This window comes from Littorina saxatilis, linkage group LG8 (assembly GCF_037325665.1).
Source record: "Littorina saxatilis isolate snail1 linkage group LG8, US_GU_Lsax_2.0, whole genome shotgun sequence".
Lineage (NCBI taxonomy): Eukaryota > Metazoa > Mollusca > Gastropoda > Littorinimorpha > Littorinidae > Littorina > Littorina saxatilis.
This window is the reverse complement of record NC_090252.1, coordinates 2980921-3003941: the sequence shown is the minus strand read 5'-3', so window position 1 is coordinate 3003941 and position 23021 is coordinate 2980921. Positions and strand designations below refer to the sequence as shown.

The following is a 23021-nucleotide window of genomic DNA, read 5'->3' as shown; positions in this document are numbered from 1 at the left end:
GTACATGGTGCTATGAAGTGGGTAGTGTGGCAGTGTACATGGTGCTATGAAGTGGGTAGTGTGGCAGTGTACATGGTGCTATGAAGTGGGTATAATCCGCCATGCAAAGAGTTATCTTTTCCTCTTCTATTTATTGTACCTGACTACGTGGACTCTGTGTGAACTGAACGGTACATTTGTCGTTCTGTCTTTTTGAAATCAGTTTTAGTTTTGTATCTGTATAGAGAGTGAAGGTCCATGAATATTTATATGTTGTGTTTTGCTGGTCGTGGCTGAAATGTAGTTTTTAGAATTGATTTGCTTTGTTAGCATGTTTCTTTGTTAGCATGTGTTTCTTTGTTAGCATGTTTCTTTGTTAGCATGTGTTTCTTTGTTAGCATGTGTTTCTTTGTTAGCATGTGTTTCTTTGTTAGCATGTGTTTCTTTGTTAGCACGTGTTTCTTTGTTAGCATGTGTTGCTTTGTTAGCATGTGTTTCTTTGTTAGCACGTGTTTCTTTGTTAGCACGTGTTTCTTTGTTAGCATGTGTTTCTTTGTTAGCACGTGTTTCTTTGTTAGCATGTGTTTCTTTGTTAGCATGTTTCTTTGTTAGCATGTGTTTCTTTGTTAGCATGTGTTTCTTTGTTAGCATGTTTCTTTGTTAGCATGTGTTTCTTTGTTAGCATGTTTCTTTGTTAGCATGTGTTTCTTTGTTAGCATGTGTTTCTTTGTTAGCATGTTTCTTTGTTAGCATGTTTCTTTGTTAGCATGTTTCTTTGTTAGCATGTTTCTTTGTTAGCATGTTTCTTTGTTAGCATGTGTTTCTTTGTTAGCATGTTTCTTTGTTAGCATGTTTCTTTGTTAGCATGTGTTTCTTTGTTAGCATGTGTTTCTTTGTTAGCACGTGTTTCTTTGTTAGCACGTGTTTCTTTGTTAGCATGTGTTTCTTTGTTAGCATGTGTTTCTTTGTTAGCATGTTGCTTTGTTAGCATGTGTTTCTTTGTTAGCACGTGTTTCTTTGTTAGCATGTGTTGCTTTGTTAGCATGTTTCTTTGTTAGCATGTGTTTCTTTGTTAGCATGTTTCTTTGTTAGCATGTGTTTCTTTGTTAGCATGTTTCTTTGTTAGCATGTGTTTCTTTGTTAGCATGTTTCTTTGTTAGCATGTGTTTCTTTGTTAGCATGTTTCTTTGTTAGCATGTTTCTTTGTTAGCATGTGTTTCTTTGTTAGCATGTTTCTTTGTTAGCATGTTTCTTTGTTAGCATGTTTCTTTGTTAGCATGTGTTTCTTTGTTAGCATGTGTTTCTTTGTTAGCATGTTGCTTTGTTAGCATGTGTTTCTTTGTTAGCACGTGTTTCTTTGTTAGCATGTGTTTCTTTGTTAGCACGTGTTTCTTTGTTAGCATGTGTTTCTTTGTTAGCATGTGTTTCTTTGTTAGCATGTGTTTCTTTGTTAGCATGTGTTTCTTTGTTAGCATGTGTTTCTTTGTTAGCATGTTTCTTTGTTAGCACGTGTTTCTTTGTTAGCATGTTTCTTTGTTAGCATGTTTCTTTGTTAGCATGTGTTTCTTTGTTAGCATGTTTCTTTGTTAGCATGTTTCTTTGTTAGCACGTGTTTCTTTGTTAGCATGTGTTTCTTTGTTAGCACGTGTTTCTTTGTTAGCATGTTTCTTTGTTAGCATGTGTTTCTTTGTTAGCATGTGTTTCTTTGTTAGCATGTGTTTCTTTGTTAGCATGTTTCTTTGTTAGCATGTGTTTCTTTGTTAGCATGTTTCTTTGTTAGCATGTGTTTCTTTGTTAGCATGTGTTTCTTTGTTAGCATGTGTTTCTTTGTTAGCATGTTTCTTTGTTAGCATGTGTTTCTTTGTTAGCATGTGTTTCTTTGTTAGCATGTTTCTTTGTTAGCATGTGTTTCTTTGTTAGCATGTTTCTTTGTTAGCATGTGTTTCTTTGTTAGCATGTGTTTCTTTGTTAGCATGTTTCTTTGTTAGCATGTTTCTTTGTTAGCATGTTTCTTTGTTAGCATGTGTTTCTTTGTTAGCATGTTTCTTTGTTAGCATGTGTTTCTTTGTTAGCATGTGTTTCTTTGTTAGCATGTTTCTTTGTTAGCATGTTTCTTTGTTAGCACGTGTTTCTTTGTTAGCATGTGTTTCTTTGTTAGCACGTGTTTCTTTGTTAGCATGTTTCTTTGTTAGCATGTGTTTCTTTGTTAGCATGTGTTTCTTTGTTAGCATGTGTTTCTTTGTTAGCACGTGTTTCTTTGTTAGCACGTGTTTCTTTGTTAGCATGTGTTTCTTTGTTAGCATGTTTCTTTGTTAGCATGTGTTTCTTTGTTAGCATGTTTCTTTGTTAGCATGTTTCTTTGTTAGCACGTGTTTCTTTGTTAGCATGTGTTTCTTTGTTAGCATGTTTCTTTGTTAGCATGTGTTTCTTTGTTAGCATGTTTCTTTGTTAGCATGTTTCTTTGTTAGCATGTGTTTCTTTGTTAGCATGTGTTTCTTTGTTAGCATGTGTTTCTTTGTTAGCATGTTTCTTTGTTAGCATGTGTTTCTTTGTTAGCATGTGTTTCTTTGTTAGCATGTGTTTCTTTGTTAGCATGTTTCTTTGTTAGCATGTGTTTCTTTGTTAGCATGTGTTTCTTTGTTAGCATGTGTTTCTTTGTTAGCATGTGTTTCTTTGTTAGCATGTGTTTCTTTGTTAGCATGTTTCTTTGTTAGCATGTGTTTCTTTGTTAGCATGTTTCTTTGTTAGCATGTGTTTCTTTGTTAGCATGTGTTTCTTTGTTAGCATGTGTTGCTTTGTTAGCATGTTTCTTTGTTAGCATGTGTTTCTTTGTTAGCATGTGTTTCTTTGTTAGCATGTGTTTCTTTGTTAGCATGTTTCTTTGTTAGCATGTTTCTTTGTTAGCATGTTTCTTTGTTAGCATGTTTCTTTGTTAGCATGTGTTTCTTTGTTAGCATGTGTTTCTTTGTTAGCATGTGTTTCTTTGTTAGCATGTTTCTTTGTTAGCATGTGTTTCTTTGTTAGCACGTGTTTCTTTGTTAGCATGTGTTTCTTTGTTAGCATGTGTTTCTTTGTTAGCATGTGTTTCTTTGTTAGCATGTGTTTCTTTGTTAGCATGTTTCTTTGTTAGCACGTGTTTCTTTGTTAGCATGTGTTTCTTTGTTAGCATGTGTTTCTTTGTTAGCATGTGTTTCTTTGTTAGCATGTGTTTCTTTGTTAGCATGTTTCTTTGTTAGCATGTTTCTTTGTTAGCATGTTTCTTTGTTAGCATGTGTTTCTTTGTTAGCATGTTTCTTTGTTAGCATGTTTCTTTGTTAGCATGTTTCTTTGTTAGCATGTTTCTTTGTTAGCATGTGTTTCTTTGTTAGCACGTGTTTCTTTGTTAGCACGTGTTTCTTTGTTAGCATGTGTTTCTTTGTTAGCATGTGTTTCTTTGTTAGCATGTTTCTTTGTTAGCATGTGTTTCTTTGTTAGCATGTTTCTTTGTTAGCATGTGTTTCTTTGTTAGCATGTGTTTCTTTGTTAGCATGTTTCTTTGTTAGCATGTTTCTTTGTTAGCATGTTTCTTTGTTAGCATGTGTTTCTTTGTTAGCATGTTTCTTTGTTAGCATGTTTCTTTGTTAGCATGTGTTTCTTTGTTAGCATGTTTCTTTGTTAGCATGTTTCTTTGTTAGCACGTGTTTCTTTGTTAGCATGTGTTTCTTTGTTAGCACGTGTTTCTTTGTTAGCATGTTTCTTTGTTAGCATGTGTTTCTTTGTTAGCATGTGTTTCTTTGTTAGCATGTTTCTTTGTTAGCATGTTTCTTTGTTAGCATGTGTTTCTTTGTTAGCATGTGTTTCTTTGTTAGCATGTTGCTTTGTTAGCATGTGTTTCTTTGTTAGCATGTTTCTTTGTTAGCATGTGTTTCTTTGTTAGCATGTTTCTTTGTTAGCATGTGTTTCTTTGTTAGCATGTTGCTTTGTTAGCATGTGTTTCTTTGTTAGCACGTGTTTCTTTGTTAGCATGTGTTGCTTTGTTTGTTTCATTGTTGTTTTTGTCCACTTTGTTTTGTTTTTGTTTCTTTGTTTGTCTGTGCTTTAGTTCTAGCTTGAGTCTGTTGATATTAATATGATTACCACAGAAGATGAAAACTTTGACAAACGTAGCAGAAGATGTGTTGAGGGAGGGGGGCAAGTCTGACGTAAAAAAGCAAAGTTGTTAGAAAAGCTGGCAAAATGCAATTTTAACTTTTCTTGTTGTTAAAAAGCAGTTCACTGCTTAATTAGCGAGATTGGGTGTGAGTTGAAGACAGCTGAAGTTCTGGTTGGGCAGTGAACATTTCCTTGTTTAAAGTCATCAACACTTTTTACATTTTAATGTTTGACTACTTGGTCAATTTTTTACAAACTGCTGATCACTACTTTTAAAATCTCCTATAGAAGATACCAGCCTTTTTCTTGTTTCTTAGGCCTGTCTTACACTGTGCCGAATATCATTGCGAATATGAACATGTTGTATTCGGCAAAAAAAGAGACGAATGGACAGGAAAAAATATTGAAAATTCGAAGCCTTACCGATATTGCGAATGCATACAAATCCATATACGAATGTCTTGCGAATGTATTACGAACGTTGCGAGTGGCCTTGCGAGTGTTGCGAGTGCTTGCAAACATTTTACGAATAAAGCGATTATGCAATTCGCATTGTTCGTAATACTGCTCTTACACTGTGCCGAATTTCCCTTGCAAATAGCTTACGAATGGTTGCGAGCGCTTGCGAATGTCTACTGATCATTGCGAATGTCTACTGATCATTGCAAGGATATTCGGCACAGTGTGAGACAGGCATAACGAATGTTTGCGAATGCTTTGCGAGCCTGACGAATACATTGCGATGATTACGAATGTTCGCAAGGATATTCGGCACAGTGTGAGACAGGCATAACGAATGGTTGCGAATGCCTTGCGAGCGTTACGAATACATTGCGAGCATTACGAATATCTTGCGAAATCTTACAAGTACGTTGCCAAAAAGTTAAGAATATGACTTCTTTGCAAATATTAGAAACATGTTGCTATGTTCAAAACAAGAGACGAATGGTTAAGAACATTTACGAATGTCTTGCGACCATGCATGTCCCGATCATTGTGAATTATTGGAAAATTCTATTCGCAAGGGCAATTTGGCACAGTGTAAGAGTAGCTTGAAAGATACAAGGACTTACATGCTGACACCTGGGTAGCGCGACTCCGTTGCTGCTAGCTTTCCACTGGGAGGACGCGACCCAAATTTCCCAGCGATGGGACAATAAAGTAATGAGAATGAAAAAATAAAATGAAAAAATGAAAAAGATAGGTCTATTTCCCTGTAAAGCATCGGGTAAGTCCTTGTATGTGTTCAGGCTTTTTACATGGGATGAGGGCACCCTTCCCCTGACACACACACACAACCAGCCGTCCGGCTGCTCCCTGTGTCTTGCTGAACACAATGACACTGTGTCTTACTGAACACAATGACACTGTCTTGCTGAACACAATGACACCTGTGTCTTGCTGAACACAATGACACTGTGTCTTGCTGAACACAATGACACTGTGTCTTGCTGAACACAATGACACCTGTGTCTTGCTGAACACAATGACACTATGTCTTGCTGAACACAATGACACTGTGTCTTGCTGAACACAATGACACTGTGTCTTGCTGAACACAATGACACCTGTGTCTTGCTGAACACAATGACACTGTGTCTTGCTGAACACAATGACACTGTCTTGCTGAACACAATGACACTGTGTCTTGCTGAACACAATGACACCTGTGTCTTGCTGAACACAATGACACTGTGTCTTGCTGAACACAATGACACCTGTGTCTTGCTGAACACAATGACACTGTGTCTTGCTGAACACAATGACACTGTGTCTTGCTGAACACAATGACACTGTGTCTTGATGAACACAATGACACTGTGTCTTGCTGAACACAATGACACTGTGTCTTGCTGAACACAATGACACTGTGTCTTGCTGAACACAATGACACTGTGTCTTGCTGAACACAATGACACTGTGTCTTGCTGAACACAATGACACCTGTGTCTTGCTGAACACAATGACACTGTGTCTTGCTGAACACAATGACACCTGTGTCTTGCTGAACACAATGACACACCTGTGTCAGTCTGTGAGTGTCAAGTTGGTTGGACCAGAATATCCCACCTGGCACCCACACAAAGCAAGGTGTTGACTGATGATGTGTGCAGGTGGAACCAAGCCCTTAGCCTACGTACACGCCAAGACACCTTGTTTCAGACAGATGGGGGATGGTTTCATGTGACACCTTGTTTCAGACAGATGGGGGATGGTGTCATGTGACACCTTGTTTCAGACAGATGGGGGATGGTGTCATGTGACACCTTGTTTCAGACAGATGGGGTATGGTTTCATGTGACACCTTGTTTCAGACAGATGGGGGATGGTTTCATGTGACACCTTGTTTCAGACAGATGGGGGATGGTGTCATGTGACACCTTGTTTCAGACAGATGGGGGATGGTGTCATGTGACACCTTGTTTCAGACAGATGGGGGATGGTGTCATGTGACACCTTGTTTCAGACAGATGGGGGATGGTTTCATGTGACACCTTGTTTTAGACAGATGGGGGATGGTTTCATGTGACACCTTGTTTCAGACAGATGGGGGATGGTGTCATGTGACACCTTGTTTCAGACAGATGGGGGATGGTTTCATGTGACACCTTGTTTCAGACAGATGGGGGATGGTTTCATGTGACACCTTGTTTCAGACAGATGGGGGATGGTTTCATGTGACACCTTGTTTCAGACAGATGGGGGATGGTTTCATGTGACACCTTGTTTCAGACAGATGGGGGATGGTGTCATGTGACACCTTGTTTCAGACAGACAGATGGGGGATGGTTTCATGTGACACCTTGTTTCAGACAGACAGATGGGGGATGGTTTCATGTGACACCTTGTTTCAGACAGATGGGGGATGGTTTCATGTGACACCTTGTTTCAGACAGATGGGGGATGGTTTCATGTGACACCTTGTTTCAGACAGATGGGGGATGGTTTCATGTGACACCTTGTTTCAGACAGATGGGGGATGGTTTCATGTGACACCTTGTTTCAGACAGATGGGGGATGGTTTCATGTGACACCTTGTTTCAGACAGATGGGGGATGGTTTCATGTGACACCTTGTTTCAGACAGATGGGGGATGGTTTCATGTGACACCTTGTTTCAGACAGATGGGGTATGGTTTCATGTGACACCTTGTTTCAGACAGATGGGGGATGGTTTCATGTGACACCTTGTTTCAGACTAACCAGGGTGTTTTAAAGTGTACACTCTACACCTATTGGGCTTCAAATCATAACGATCACAAAATCGCACAGATCAAATACTGTACCATAGGCTTTTGTACTTAACGTCTTAAGGATTCAACAAAGATTTTACACAATTTCTTTTTTTTTTCATTTTAACATCTGAAGTTTTAAGCTTGTCTGAGTATGGACCAACATTTTTTTGTATTATGTCAAAAGCTTTTTATATTTAGTCAAGTTTTGACTAAATATTTTAACATCGAGGGGGAATCGAAACGAGGGTCGTGGTGTATGTGCGTGTGTGTGTGTGTGTCTGTGTGTGTGTGTGTGTGTGTAGAACGATTCAGACTAAACTACTGGACCGATCTTTATGAAATTTGACATGAGAGTTCCTGGGTATGAAATCCCCGAACGTTTTTTTCATTTTTTTGATAAATGTCTTTGATGACGTCATATCCGGCTTTTCGTGAAAGTTGAGGCGGCACTGTCACGCCCTCATTTTTCAACCAAATTGGTTGAAATTTTGGTCAAGTAATCTTCGACGAAGCCCGGACTTCGGTATTGCATTTCAGCTTGGTGGCTTAAAAATTAATTAATGACTTTGGTCATTAAAAATCTGATAATTGTTAAAAAAAATAAAAATTTATAAAACGATCCAAATTTACGTTTGTCTTATTCTCCATCATTTGCTGATTCCAAAAACATATAAATATGTTATATTCGGATTAAAAACAAGCTCTGAAAATTAAATATATAAAAATTATTATCAAAATTAAATTGTCGAAATCAATTTAAAAACACTTTCATCTTATTCCTTGTCAGTTCCTGATTCCAAAAACATATAGATATGATATGTTTGGATTAAAAACACGCTCAGAAAGTTAAAACAAAGAGAGGTACAGAAAAGCGTGCTATCCTTCTTAGCGCAACTACTACCCCGCTCTTCTTGTCAATTTCACTGCCTTTGCCATGAGCGGTGGACTGACGATGCTACGAAAATACGGTCTTGCTGAAAAATGGCATTGCGTTCAGTTTCATTCTGTGAGTTTGACAGTTACTTGACTAAATATTGTATTTTCGCCTTACGCGACTTGTTGTTTCTTGTAGCAGATTTCTTGGAGGTGAAGGGATGGCAAAGAAACTTACTCTTGAATAGGTTGGTCTATTGGGTTCTCTTAGCTTGGTCTATTGGGTTCTCTTAGCTTGGTCTATAGGGTTCTCTTAGCTTGGTCTATTGGGTTCTCTTAGCTTGGTCTATTGGGTTCTCTTAGCTTGGTCTATTGGGTTCTCTCATCTGTTTTTTTCTAGGTTTTTTTTCAAGTGGAAAAAATTAGCTTGAGATAATTCAAGAATTGCATTCTAGTGTTTGCTCTAGATTGTGAAGATTTTAGGTTATCTGTATGTGTGTGTGTGTGTGTGCATGAACGCGTGAGTGCGTGCGTGTCTTTGTGTGTATGTGTGTATGTGTGTGTGTGTGTGTTGAATGAGTAGATTTTTTCTTTTTTCAACCCAGCATGTGAAAAGAAAACTATTATGGATCTCCTTGTTATGTATATATAGTGATCGACAAGAAGAAGAAGAAGAAGTATATGTATTTATCTTGTTAATGCATTTGTACAGCCAGAAGACAGACTGTTGGTCTTTGCTTCTTGAAATTCTTCCTTTTATCATAACTTTGTATACTTTTATTTATTGATTGGTTTTATTTACGAAGACAAACATGAACAAATGTATGTGCACGCTGGCTGAATTGTGCACAGAAACTGGGGCAATGCTATTCTTAGAGTTGTGAACTTTGGCACATTTGTTGCTGTTTTATTTATGGAATTCTTTGCTGACGAAAACACGATGCTCTGATCTCAGCATCAGGAATACTGCAAACAAGCAAAAGAAACCGAGTCGTGGATTTGAACAAGAAATGTTTTCCATAATAATGATTTTGCATAATATTGCACATTGGTTGTATGAATTAAATCAGGTCTGACAGTATCTGACACAATCAGTCTGACAGTATCTGACACAATCAGTCTGACAGTATCTGACACAATGGGGTCTGACAGTATCTGACACAATGGGGTCTGACAGTATCTGACACAATCAGTCTGACAGTATCTGACACAATCAGTCTGACAGTATCTGACACAATCAGTCTGACAGTATCTGACACAATCAGTCTGACAGTATCTGACACAATCAGTCTGACAGTATCTGACACAATCAGTCTGACAGTATCTGACACAATCAGTCTGACAGTATCTGACACAATCAGTCTGACAGTATCTGACACAATCAGTCTGACAGTATCTGACACAAAAGGGGTTTCTGTTGTATAATTTATATTTGTAAGGAAGTTTAGAATAAAGTCCTTAAGTTAATTGTTGTTAATTTCATTTTTGTTCATTTTTGGTCACATTCATTGGTGTAAGCTGCAAGTGCAAGCTACTTGGATATCGGACCAACAGTATTCTCTGTTTGCTGGAATAGTTACTTTAAAATTCCATTTTGTTAATTTAATAACTTTTGTGTTGTTTGTTTTGTTGTTTTGTTCATTACTCTATTTGCACAGTGAAAGAGAGTTGAAGCTGGGTATCTTCTTCTTCTTCTGCGTTCAATATTAAAGCTGGGTATCTTCTTCTTCTTCTGCGTTCGATATTAAAGCTGGGGATCAAATGATTAGGGTTGAGGGAGCTATTGGATCATGACAATTTTTTCCTGTCGTCAAAACTTGACTAAATGTAATAAAAGGAGACTTGCAAAGGAAAATAAGCCTTGGAATTTATGGAAAGTTGATTTTCACACTTTATTTGAATCTCTTGACTGGAATAGTCTGTGAAACGGACTACTTTTCTCCTTCTCAACATATGTAATGTTAGTTCAGTAAAAGAAGCTGAGTGATATAATTATTTGAATGACTGTTAGGGTAATACAATGGATTTGTTTTGTTTTGTTGTAAAAATGTTTTACAAGAGAAACTTTTGTCAAAAGCACATTGTGACATTGTGACAATTCCCTAAAATGCAAAGTACATTTGATGAGTGAATCAGTTTTTAAGTTTGAAACGTTGCGTTGAAAGTGTGTATACATGTACTTGTAAAAACAACCATTGTGTATATAGTTGAAACTTGTACTTAATATGATGCTGTGACTGTGTTGAATGCCTTTGTTTATATTTTGACTTTATTAAGACGTGTTGGTTCTGTCTGTCTCTTGTAGATATATTTTGAGTGTTTATACTGGTAGTAAGCTTGGCTTGAAAATGCTCAAATTGTAAATAACACTGTTCAGAAAAATATTGTTTTATCTTTGAATATGGTTGAAGAAATGTGTCATTTCGTCAATCGTGCTGTACATTTCATCTTCGTTGGCAAGGTAACTTGGCGCAAACATTTTCTGACTGTTGTGAAAAAGAATTGACTTGAAAAATATGATAATGATGTGCTCATTTTTATACTGGTGGAGACAATGAAAGTGTCGTTATCAGCTCCCTAATAAAATGCTGACGCTATTCCGCAGTAGATTGTATGATAAATAAAATGAATTTACGGAATGAAATTCAGAATGTATTTCTGTGTCTGTGAGTGTGTGTGTGTGTGTGTGTGTGTGTGTGTGTGTGTGTGTGCATCCATGCGTGTACATGGTTTGCGTGTGTGTATTAATGTGTGCATTTGTGTGTGTGTGTGTGTATTTGTGTACGTGCATTTGTGTGTGTGTGTGTGTGTTTAGGGTGGTCAACAATGTGTTGATGACATTGGCCTCACCACTATTTATCATTTATTTATTTTCATGTTATTTGACAGACAAAAGGTAACGAAACTAGAACGCATGCCATTATTCAATCACTTTTTCATGTTATTTGACAGATAAAAGGTAACGAAACTAGAACGCATGCCATTATTCAATCACTTTTCCATGTTATTTGACAGATAAAAGGTAACGAAACTAGAACGCATGCCATTATTCAATCACTTTTCCATGTTAATTGACAGATAAAAGGTGACGAAACTAGAACGCATGCCATTATTCAATCACTTTTTCATGTTATTTGACAGATAAATGGTAACGAAACTAGAACGCATGCCATTATTCAATCACTTTTCCATGTTAATTGACAGATAAAAGGTAACGAAACTAGAACGCATGCCATTATTCAATCACTTTTCCATGTTAATTGACAGATAAAAGGTGACGAAACTAGAACGCATGCCATTATTCAATCACTTTTTCATGTTATTTGACAGAGAAAAGGTAACGAAACTAGAACGCATGCCATTATTCAATCATTTTTTCATGTTATTTGACAGAGAAAAGGTAACGAAACTAGAACGCATGCCATTATTCAATCATTTTTTCATGTTATTTGACAGAGAAAAGGTAACGAAACTAGAACGCATGCCATTATTCAATCATTTTTTCATGTTATTTGACAGATAAAAGGTAACGAAACTAGAACGCATGCCATTATTCAATCACTTTTTCATGTTATTTGACAGAGAAAAGGTAACGAAACTAGAACGCATGCCATTATTCAATCATTTTTTCATGTTATTTGACAGAGAAAAGGTAACGAAACTAGAACGCATGCCATTATTCAATCATTTTTTCATGTTATTTGACAGATAAAAGGTAACGAAACTAGAACGCATGCCGTTATTCAATCATTTTTTCATGTTATTTGACAGAGAAAAGGTAACGAAACTAGAACGCATGCCGTTATTCAATCATTTTTTCATGTTATTTGACAGATAAAAGGTAACGAAACTAGAACGCATGCCATTATTCAATCATTTTTTCATGTTATTTGACAGATAAAAGGTAACGAAACTAGAACGCATGCCATTATTCAATCATTTTTTCATGTTATTTGACAGAGAAAAGGTAACGAAACTAGAACGCATGCCATTATTCAATCATTTTTTCATGTTATTTGACAGATAAAAGGTAACGAAACTAGAACGCATGCCATTATTCAATCATTTTTTCATGTTATTTGACAGATAAAAGGTAACGAAACTAGAACGCATGCCATTATTCAATCACTTTTTCATGTTATTTGACAGAGAAAAGCTAACGAAACTAGAACGCATGCCATTATTCAATCATTTTTTCATGTTATTTGACAGATAAAAGGTAACGAAACTAGAACGCATGCCATTATTCAATCACTTTTCCATGTTATTTGACAGATAAAAGGTGACGAAACTAGAACGCATGCCATTATTCAATCACTTTTTCATGGAATAGGTCTGCTGAAAATGTTCGTCCAGAAAAATGCAAGGGAGGTAACAACACAGAGATATTCTTCACCCTATCGTACGCGTTATTACTTCCCTTACACCGTAAACTGCTGTTGTGTCGAAGGCTTTCGCAGTGATGTTCGCGACTGATCTGTGAAGCTCCTAAAGCGATTGCAACTTTGAGATCGCAACCGAATGAAGGGAAAGATAACATTATTTCCAAAGTTATGAACTAATCTCAGCAACGGCAGTGATTTGAGACACAGCAAGGCGACCGAGCCGGTGACGGTCACGATTTCATCTTTCGCCTGTGCACATATCGACATAATTATACTCAAGACTGAAATGTTGTTTCCTGGTAAAATTAAGAAGTGAAATTATTTATGGACGAAAAGCATGTCAGTTTCTTGCACGTGAAGAAAATTGGTGGTAAAATTTAACAGTCCATCAGTCCCAATTAAACGCCTCTCACCAGAATGTAGTCGCTATTCGTGTCCAGTGGGGTGAAACATGATTAAGTTAGATGGGAGGCTATTTAACTCAAAACCAAATACCAACTAGAGCAGGTTAAATAAAATGCGGTACAGGTCACGGGGAGACTGAAGCAGAGACCGAAGAGTAGCCTGCACTCTATATCTACAGTCTCTGACTGAAGTAGCATTCTTCGCCACTGAGCCAACGCTGAACCACAAGAACGGATTCACCGGATTCTCTCCCCTGGCACAGTGAAAGAATCACTTTGGGGCTGGTTATTTGCGATGAAATGTTAAACATATTGTTACCTTTAGATACAATGAAAACGATTTAAGATGTGCTTCCGTTTTTCTTTGCCAGTAATAAGATAGAGACTTTCAATGCAAGTCACTTCAAAAGGCTTTGGTATATATTCGTTAAATGTGTCCGAAGCGTACAGATTGTCTCTGTGGCGCAATTGGTTAGCGCGTTCGGCTGTTAACCGAAAGGTTGGTGGTTCGAGCCCACCCAGGGACGATTATTTTTTTTTCTCTCCACGATATGAATTTCTTCTTTTAGATCATAAGGCTGCGCTTTTGAGCAGTTTATTATTATTTTTATTTGTTTACAGTAATTATTTGTTGTTACAATTTACTGGTGTTGAACATGGCAAAATGTTCACACAAAGAAGACCTTTAACCCCATCGCCACGCTATTCCAATCCCCGTCGTGGGACCCTCTAAAACATGGATTACAGGATCTTTTCCGTGCGCACTTGGTCTTGTGCTTGCGTGTACACACCAAGGGGGTTAAATCACTAGCAGGTCTGCACATAAGTTGACCTGGGAGATCGGACAAATCTTCACTCTTACTGGCATTTAAATACAGATACTTGTCATGCTAGTATCAAAACACAGATCTTTTTCAAACTTTTTTTGCTTAATTTATTTTTAACAATGATGATTGTGACATGGCATTCTATAACCCTTTTGAATCATTTGTTTTATTTGTTCTTCCTTTAATTTAGATGGCATTACTAAATGATGAATGTGACCCTGCATTCAGTATCCATTTTAATCTTATCTGTTCTCATTTTTTTTTCTTAACTTAATTGGCAATTTAATCATGAGCAATGTTGACCTTGTTTTCCTTAACCATTTCATAATACATGGAGGTTGTTTTTTTCTTTTAGATGGATGTTACGGTGTGTGCTTGTTTTAGATGGACGTTACGGTGTGCTTCGTTTAATGCAATGTCAGTCATGGCCAACCCGACCCTGCAGTAACAATTGTCACTTTGTGAACGGGTCATGACCAACCCGACCCTGCAGTAACAATTGTCACTTTGTGAACGCGTCATGCATAAGCTGCAGTTTTTTGTACACCAAATATGAAGTAATTTAATCAAAAGATATAAAATTATTAGCATTTATGTGGGTTGCATTTTGTTTGGGTCACCCTGTATAATATAAAAATCAGTCAGTTCGTCAGTCAGTCAGTCAGTCAGTCGCTCTCTCTCCCTCTCTCTCTCTCCCTCTCTCTCACTCTCTCTCTCTCTTTCTATACATATTACAAGAAAAATGTTCATTCAAAATGAACAGGCGTCCATGTTATTTTGACAAAATGAATATTTTTGTTAAAGAAGCTGGCAAGCACACCCTTTCGAATATAGCGGAAGTAGTTTCGACCCTAAATGCTTAAGTACTTAGGCCTTAAACTTAAGTACGGGTTGATAGAATATTTTAATGTAAGCAGAGATGTCTCTGATATAAGTGCAGTTTATTTTCAAAGTTTGGAGTCGTAGATCATTCTTTTTGGATGCAATGTGACTAGCATGTATCGGTGAAATTTGTTGTTTAATTCTGCAAGCAAATGTGTGTGCTGTTATTGCATTATTTACAAAAAACGCACAGAAAAAAACACTATTTTCGACTACTCACTGCGGAGCAGAGCGTGCAATATACGCTCTGCTACAGAGTTATCCCACGTGCGGTTAGATAGACGCTCATACGTACATGTAAGTACAGTTTATTTTCTAGGTTTGGTATCGTAGATAATTTTTTTTGAATGCAATGTGAAAAACAGGTATTGATACAGTTTGTTGTATAATTTTGCAAGTGAATATTTGTTTATTGGCTGCATGTTTGACAAAAACGTTGTAAAATAAACACTTTTTCGTTGCTTTTATTGTTTGCTTTGATTGCAGCCAAACGACTTGCTCTACGGGGCTGAAAATAAAGTGGAAGACACTTTGAGATATAAGGAATTGGATAGGCCATCATACGAGAAGGTGTAGAAATCTGCATGCTGGCAGCTTTAAAGTGTTACAGCGACATCAGAAAGCTCTAAAAGCTTTTTTTTTTTTTAAATGCATGATTTTCATAGTTTGTCACTTTAGACAATTTTTGTAATAATTAATTTGATCGGAAAAAAATAGTGTAATATACAAATAAGAAAATTTTTGAATCACATTTTTGCTATCCTTGATGAGAAGCGAGTTGAAATGTGCCTAAATAAAGTCACACCTTAACATTTTTTAGTTTTTGCCCACTAAGGCATTTGCAACATGAAATTTCAGTATTTTTTAAGTTTTTACCCCCCCCAAAATGACATGTTTTAACAATTTGAAGTTTTTGTCTAAACATGAAATGACATTCTAAGATCTGAAAGCTTTTTTTTTTTTTTTAATGCAACGTCATGAATAATATTTTCAATTTTTTGCATTAAAGAAGCTGGCAAGCACACCCTTTCGAATATAGCGGAAGTAGATTCGACCCTAAATGCTTAAGTACTTAGGCCTTAAACTGAAGTACGTGTTGACAGAATATTTTAATATAAGTGCAGTTTATATTTCAAAGTTTGGAGTCGTAGATCATTCTTTTTGGATGCAAAATGACTAACATGTATCAGTGAAATTTGTTGTTTAATTCTGCAAGCAAATGTGTGTGCTGTTATTGCATTATTTGAAAAAAAACGCAGTAAATTTTAAGGGGCTTATTGTCCGTCAGGTCTTAATTGCCTATATTGGACATGAATTGGTTTATACGATTCGAGTTTTACGCCCTCACGGCTTTTTGATGTTTGCGTGTTTAGGTGGTATCAGCCATCTGCACTTATGGTAGAATGACCAAGATCTTTAACGTGCCATTGTGGTGACACGGGGGTGGGAGATGGATACCGTCTCTGGGTCTGCACATAAAGTTGACCCGTGTCCGTCCCGGCCTGGATTCGAACCAGCGACCTCTCGATCACAAGTCCAGTGCTCTACCACCTGAGCTACCCGGGCTCCCCCAAAAAACGCACAGAAAAAACACTATTTTTGACGACTCACTGCAGTTATCCCAGGTGCGGTTAGATAGACGCGCATACATGTAAGTACAGTTTATTTTCTAGGTTTGGTATCGTAGATAATTTTTTTGGAATGCAATGTGACAAACATGTATTGATACAGTTTGTTGTATAATTTTGCAAGTGAATATGTGTTTATTGGCTGCATGTTTCACTAAAACGCAGTAAAATAAAAACTTTTTCGTTGCTTTTGTTGTTTCCTTTGATTGCAGCCAAATGACTGAAAATTAAGTGGAAGACACTTTGAGATATAAGGAATCGGATAGGCCATGACACGAGAAGGTGTAGAAATCTGCTTGCAGACAGCTTTAACATGACATCACATATTGATATATTTTTTAAGTTTTTGCATATTACCCCATTTTTGAGGTCACGTTTTAACTTTGGTTAAGTGTTTGCCCACAACTGACATTAGATTACATTTAAACATTTTACATTATTTTTCTAGCACATGTTCATGTTAGTCTGCGCCATCCATTGATCACAGAACATCCACATAGGAAGAAAAGGTGTTTGACTACTGAAATAAAAATGTTTAGAGAAATGTAGAAAGAGGTGAACAAAATGCAAGATGATTTGGTATGGAATTTAGTTGTATACGTGAATGAGGTGTGAAACGTATGCAGAAAGGAAGATGTTTATTTGCGATGAAAGAAAATAGATATAATAACTTCATACTGTAGTAAAAAAACAAAACAAAACAAAAACAACCAGTAATCAGCCAATCAATTTCAAATGTTCATTCAACAGTAACCATATACATTCGACAATGGTCCTCTGTAAATAAAAATTAAAAACAAATCTGCTTGGACAGAATTGTTGTTATTTTTGGGAATAAGAAAATATCAACTATCTTGAGATGCATCCTCTTGCACAAAAATAATGCAAGTTAAGGAGTTACGTCCATATGCGTAAAAAGTTAAGATGAATATATGGATCAACAATTACCTCCCCTACTTGCATTATATTTGGGCAAAGCTATAGGAATAGTGTAATGATATTTTAAAATAATTGTCACATTGCCTTAAACATTTGGATTTTGACATGGAGTATTTTACGTAATGTGTACATTTTAGACATGGCAACTGAAGGAAAAAAAAGTGGAGAAAAAAAACCTAACATTTTGTGGGACAAATTTTGTAAGTTGGGTGACGAAACCATGTAAACTTTTCCTTCACAACAGACAAAATTAAGAGGTTTTTCTTTTAACAAACACAAAGAAATATGTCTTTACCTTCGAACAAGCACAGAAAGTATGTGTTTTTGTTCATAAGACCATACATTTTGTTGTTGTGGAGATATGGATTCAACTGCAGAAAATGTGAAACTTTGCTAACAATTCCCATACCTGACATTTTAAAAGTCTAAAAAGTGCCTCCCACTAGCTTGTCACCAAATAAACAAAGTAGGTTGTAACAAAATTGCAGATTAATAAAAAAAATAGTTCAATCAATAGTATATGTCACACCTGACATTAAACTAGTAATTTCCATCACTATCCTTTTCAGGCATTAAAAATAGTTCAAAGCAGCTATAGCCCCACATGGAAGTAAGAGGCTCATTCACAAGCTAGTTAAAAGCTTTTCATTCTTTTTGTTTTTCTCAAAAGAAAGTTCATAGTATGACAACAGTATTCACAGCAGGCAGTTTTAAATCACGCAAGGGTCATTCTCAAGGTGTGTTCACGAAATACATTGTAATTTTAAACAGAGACAATTATCAGTTCACGCTTGAAGATGATTTTACTGACCAAGTTTCTCCCCATATATTTCATAACCCTGCAGGTGAAAATGGGAATACCAGCACAGAATGACTGTCAGTGAACATTTAATACCAACACTTCAAACTACATCACTCATCATAAAACAGAAGCTGTGACTTGGATTTAAATGAAAATCAAAAAGTGGAAAAACTCATACTCTGATAATTGTTGTCCAAGTGTTTCAAACTACATCACTCATCATAAAACAGAAGCTGTGACTTGGATTTAAATAAAAATCAACACGCGGAAAAACTCATACTCTGATAATTGTTGTCTAAGTGTTTGTGTGGTTAAAAAAACAAACGTACCTGATCCTGAATAAAATCAGAGCAACCCATATGATCATTAAAATGTAACCATTCACTGGTCCATAGGTATACTCTTTTCAAAAAGGAGATGGGTATGGAAGAGGCAGTGCTTCTGTTAGTGATTCAAAGTGCCAGACATCCCATCCTAGTGCTGTGAAATGGATATAAATTATATATATATTCAATATTTCATGGAAGCTTACTAATATTTGCATGCAAACATACTGTGACAGTACTAATACAGTAAAAGCATTATTGAGGGTGAACAGCCTGCTTTACTTGGTTTCAGTGAGGAGTAACAATACTAACAATAACAATAACATGCCTAAGTTGTGAAATGTAAGTACTTAACCCCCCCCCCCCCCCCCCCGGACACTGGCAAAATTCCAGCAGAATGTCCCCCACCTTCGCTGACGATTATCCACAGTTTATACAGGAAGTGTGCAGGTAGGTTGTCTGCCTCTGTGTCGGTTTTACCTCCGCGGTGTAGACGAAAAACTTTTCCACTTCTGCCACAGGGCGAAAAGTCTCGTTTTGGCACTTTAACTTGGCATATAACATCAAACATCACGTTAATCAACTGAATTGTGTGGCATTATACCTATGCGATTCATGTCACATTAGAAAAACTGCCGTAACGCAATAAAATTCCTGAGATGTTAGTATTATGCATAACACGGTAAAACATCGAGTTTTGGTGTCTGCGTTTTGGACGTTTTCGCTGGGATTACGGAGGGCTATTCACATCGTGTTAAACAAGTTGTCGCAGTGAGCAAAACACCAGATAACGTCTGGAATTATGACAAGTTATTGCAGTGACTTAAACTCGAAGTTAGCTGTTGGTTTTGATGTGTTTCACTGCGTTTTCGTCTTGCTTTTGTTTCATAATGTTGTTGCTGTTGTTGTTACTGTTGGGAGCTATACATCACATTTTTGTTCCCCCAAAAATTTATTCTTGATTAATATCAGGACGCAAACCATCCCCTTTACTTCACACACACACACACACACACACACACACACACACACACACACACACACACACACACACACACACACACACACAATCTACTCCTCAGTTTGCAGCGTGGCTTCGACAGCGAGTTTGCCCGTACCCAAGGGGAGTAACTCGAAATAACTCAGCGCGCGGTCTGCTGTAAAAGGCCCTAATAGAAATCACCCGCTAGGTACACGCGCACTCAAGTTAACCTCTGCTTTGACCTGTGGCTGTGTGCCAAGAGAGAGCAGAACACACACGCCGTAGACCAGATAAATAGGTGCTTGATTTTGGTATTTTGATTTTACATAACATTAAACCTTTCTTGGGGTTCATGGTCATGGCAACAGCCATAATAATATTATATCATGTATAATATTACATTTCAGCATATGTGAATTACATGTCATCATAACAAACTGTCATACATTTTTATTCCTCATCATTCTGATTGATCACAACCAAACCTACTATCAGTGGACACATCCAAATGCAAGCGCCTGTTCTTGACAAATTGCCACAGTGACTGATCTAAAAATATAGGTCCTTTGCCGCCACGGACACTGTTTGGCCTGTAGGTAAAATGTACAATGTATTTTCTGATTTGTGCACAAAAGCTTTTTTCTTTTTTTCTTTTTTTTAACATAACAATGTTTAATGTTACTGTATGTTTGAAAGACCATGGTCACATTTGTAAAACAAATGTTAAATTAAAAAATAAATAACATTTTGGTTCATGATTTTTTCCTACACCTGTGCTAAAACTAAGAAGTAAAAATGTCGGTATATAAGTCACTCAAATACTTCAAAGTATGAATGGTTAGAGTTTGATGCGGTTGACCCTGCACAGTTCGACCTACGATGTTTTTGTTGAACAATTTTGTCAAAAAAAACAAAACAAAAAAAAAGTAAGGGCAGTAACTCAAGACGTAAATGTGGCAGTGTCCCATAGGCAACCGCAGAGTTATCCTGTCCATAGGCAAGCGCTTACTTGATCCCAATTACTAGGCGTCTCCGGACGCCTAGAATAATGACCTGTTTTTCCACTGCTTATGATGCCAATGTATCGATTGGAGATTGGATTTCCCTTCTTTGAGTCATGTGACGTCAGAGGCCTACAAAACTTTATAATTGGGCGTTTCAGGTTGACCGAAACTTTAAAGGAACTACAAAACACACGTCATGTGTTTGATTGCATGTGTGTGTGCTGTTCAATGTCAAAACAACAACAAAGTCAGTACATGACGTGTGTTTTGTAGTTCCTTTGAAGTTTCGGTCAACCTGAAACGCCCAAATATGAAGCTTATGTGTTTGATTGCATGTGTGTGTGCCCGGGCTCGTTCAATCGTCAAAACAACAACAAAGTCATAGTACCTGAAAGGAATTCGATCGATACATAAATGTTATTTGCGTTTTTGACCAAAATATGACATTTTACACAGATCTCGACAGTCATTGTTCACCTCGACCGCTAGCGCGGTCTCGCAAATAACGTATATTGTCACCGAGACAAAAATTTCGCTCGCTAATTACCCACGATGAATCTTTAGAACTAACACGTCACGCCACACTTTCAGAGTGACGTTTCTTTGCTTTGACGTAATAGATTGCACGAGGCTTTAGAAGAGATCCAGGTTCCAAAACAAGCGTCTTCAATTTAGCTGCCTCGACTGCAGGACATTTTCAGTAAAATACACGTAAGTACAGTATGTAGGATAAACAGAATACTACATGGCTTGCTGTATCGTACCAGATCTCCACTCGTTGCTTTTTCAAATAGTGAACAGCTCGCTTTCGCTCGCAGTTCAATATTTAAAAAAAACCAACTCGTGTAAATCTGGTACGACACAGCAACCCATGTAGTATTCTCTATCTCTCTTTCTATCCCTCTCTCTCTCTTTCTATCTCTCTCTTTCTATTCCTCTCTCTCTGTCTCTCTCTGTCTCTTTCTGTCTGTCGCTCTATCTGTCTGTCTGTCTGTCTGTCTCTCTGTCTCTCTGTCTCTCTCTCTCTCTCTCTCTGATCTTCCTCTTCCCCCTCCGTCAGATGTGTTTATTACAATAGCATACCAGTCGAAGCAACAAAGTCATAGCTAAGTTCTCCCACCCCTTCCTCCCCCGTAGCATATGGCCCCAAAACAGCACGTTACCGGAAAGCCGCGTTGAACATGGGTGATCAAACACTGACCAAGGGACTCGGAGCGGACTTTGTCACAACGTCTTTCACACAACGTCTTTCACTGGACGTCCCCGCGTCTTCGTCGGGTCTTCAAAGGAACTTTGAGAGAGAGAGAGAGAGAGAGAGAGAGAGAGAGAGAGAGAGAGAGAGAGAGAGAGGGGGGGGGGAGCAGGAGGGGATTGAAATATTGTGGCGTAAAGGTTAAAGCCCCAGTATGTCTCAAATGGTTTACAGAACGATTTATATCTTCTCTTATGAAAAAAGCAGTTCTAACCTTATCGAACACACTTGCATTAGCATTTTAATAGCATTAAATGGCACAGTTCGTTTGAATGGCTATTTAGCTCGCGTAAACCACACACCAGTTTTCGTGGTTTATCTAACCCCTGAGCCATCGTGAATCCGTGTGACCCACTTTCCTTTTTTCACAATTTAGTCGTCAGTTTGTGATTTTAATGCGACTCGCTGTATCTGCAATTGCACGTTCTGAATCTAAAAGGCAACAGACGGCTGCGAGTCACACGAACTTATCGGCGGCGGTTGGCTTCCGACAAGCAAGCGCAATGCAGAACATTCGTCTGCTGCAAAAAACACGACCTTGCGTGACACGCTTCCGGGCTGCCTTTTTTAAAACTTTCAAAACTTCGAATTGTACTGATCTTGTCTTGATGAAAAAATAATTCTTTTATGATTTAAGAATGTTTGTGTAACAAGCTGTCAATTTAATATTACAAAGATTTTAAAAGTTAGTTCCAGCGCCAAAACGAGGCGGCCGATTGTGTTACTCAGACAATCCGGCTGGCCACCCAAAAATAAATTCTTTGAAAAATGCTCGCTCTTTACGGAGGGCACCTAGGATGTTCTCAAGCGGTGAGTGTTTAAACGAAAGGGTGTTTGTAGTGTGTGTAAAAGCCTGACAATGTCTGTGACCAGAAACTGGTGGTTTACGGGAAGCTGACTGTGCCTGTGACCAGAAACTGGTGGTTTACGGGAAGCTGACTGTGCCTGTGACCAGAAACTGGTGGTTTACGAGAAGCTGACTGTGCCTGTGACCAGAAACTGGTGGTTTACGGGAAGCTGACTGTGTCTGTGACCAGAAACTGGTGGTTTACGGGAAGCTGACTGTGCCTGTGACCAGAAACTGGTGGTTTACGGGAAGCTGACTGTGCCTGTGACCAGAAACTGGTGGTTTACGGGAAGCTGACTGTGCCTGTGACCAGAAACTGGTGGTTTACGAGAAGCTGACTGTGCCTGTGACCAGAAACTGGTGGTTTACGGGAAGCTGACTGTGCCTGTGACCAGAAACTGGTGGTTTACGGGAGGCTGACTGTGCCTGTGACCAGAAACTGGTGGTTTACGGGAAGCTGACTGTGCCTGTGACCAGAAACTGGTGGTTTACGGGAAGCTGACTGTGCCTGTGACCAGAAACTGG

The 23021-nt window shown here is 37.8% G+C and overlaps 2 long non-coding RNA genes and 1 other non-coding gene across 3 annotated transcripts; 2 read left to right on the top strand and 1 right to left on the bottom strand.

The window, feature by feature from the left end:
• Positions 1 to 5999: 5999 nt before the first annotated feature.
• LOC138972542 (uncharacterized) lies at positions 6000 to 10862 on the top strand. Its single transcript, XR_011457661.1, has 2 exons — positions 6000 to 8466; positions 8536 to 10862. It is a non-coding gene; the product is annotated as an uncharacterized lncRNA (long non-coding RNA).
• LOC138972543 (uncharacterized) lies at positions 6188 to 6468 on the bottom strand. Its single transcript, XR_011457662.1, has 3 exons — positions 6416 to 6468; positions 6302 to 6339; positions 6188 to 6263 (listed from the first exon to the last, which is right to left on the bottom strand). It is a non-coding gene; the product is annotated as an uncharacterized lncRNA (long non-coding RNA).
• Positions 10863 to 13460: 2598 nt separating the features above from the next.
• Positions 13461 to 13534, top strand: Trnan-guu (transfer RNA asparagine (anticodon GUU)). The gene has a single exon. It is a non-coding gene; the product is annotated as a tRNA-Asn (tRNA).
• Positions 13535 to 23021: the final 9487 nt, after the last annotated feature.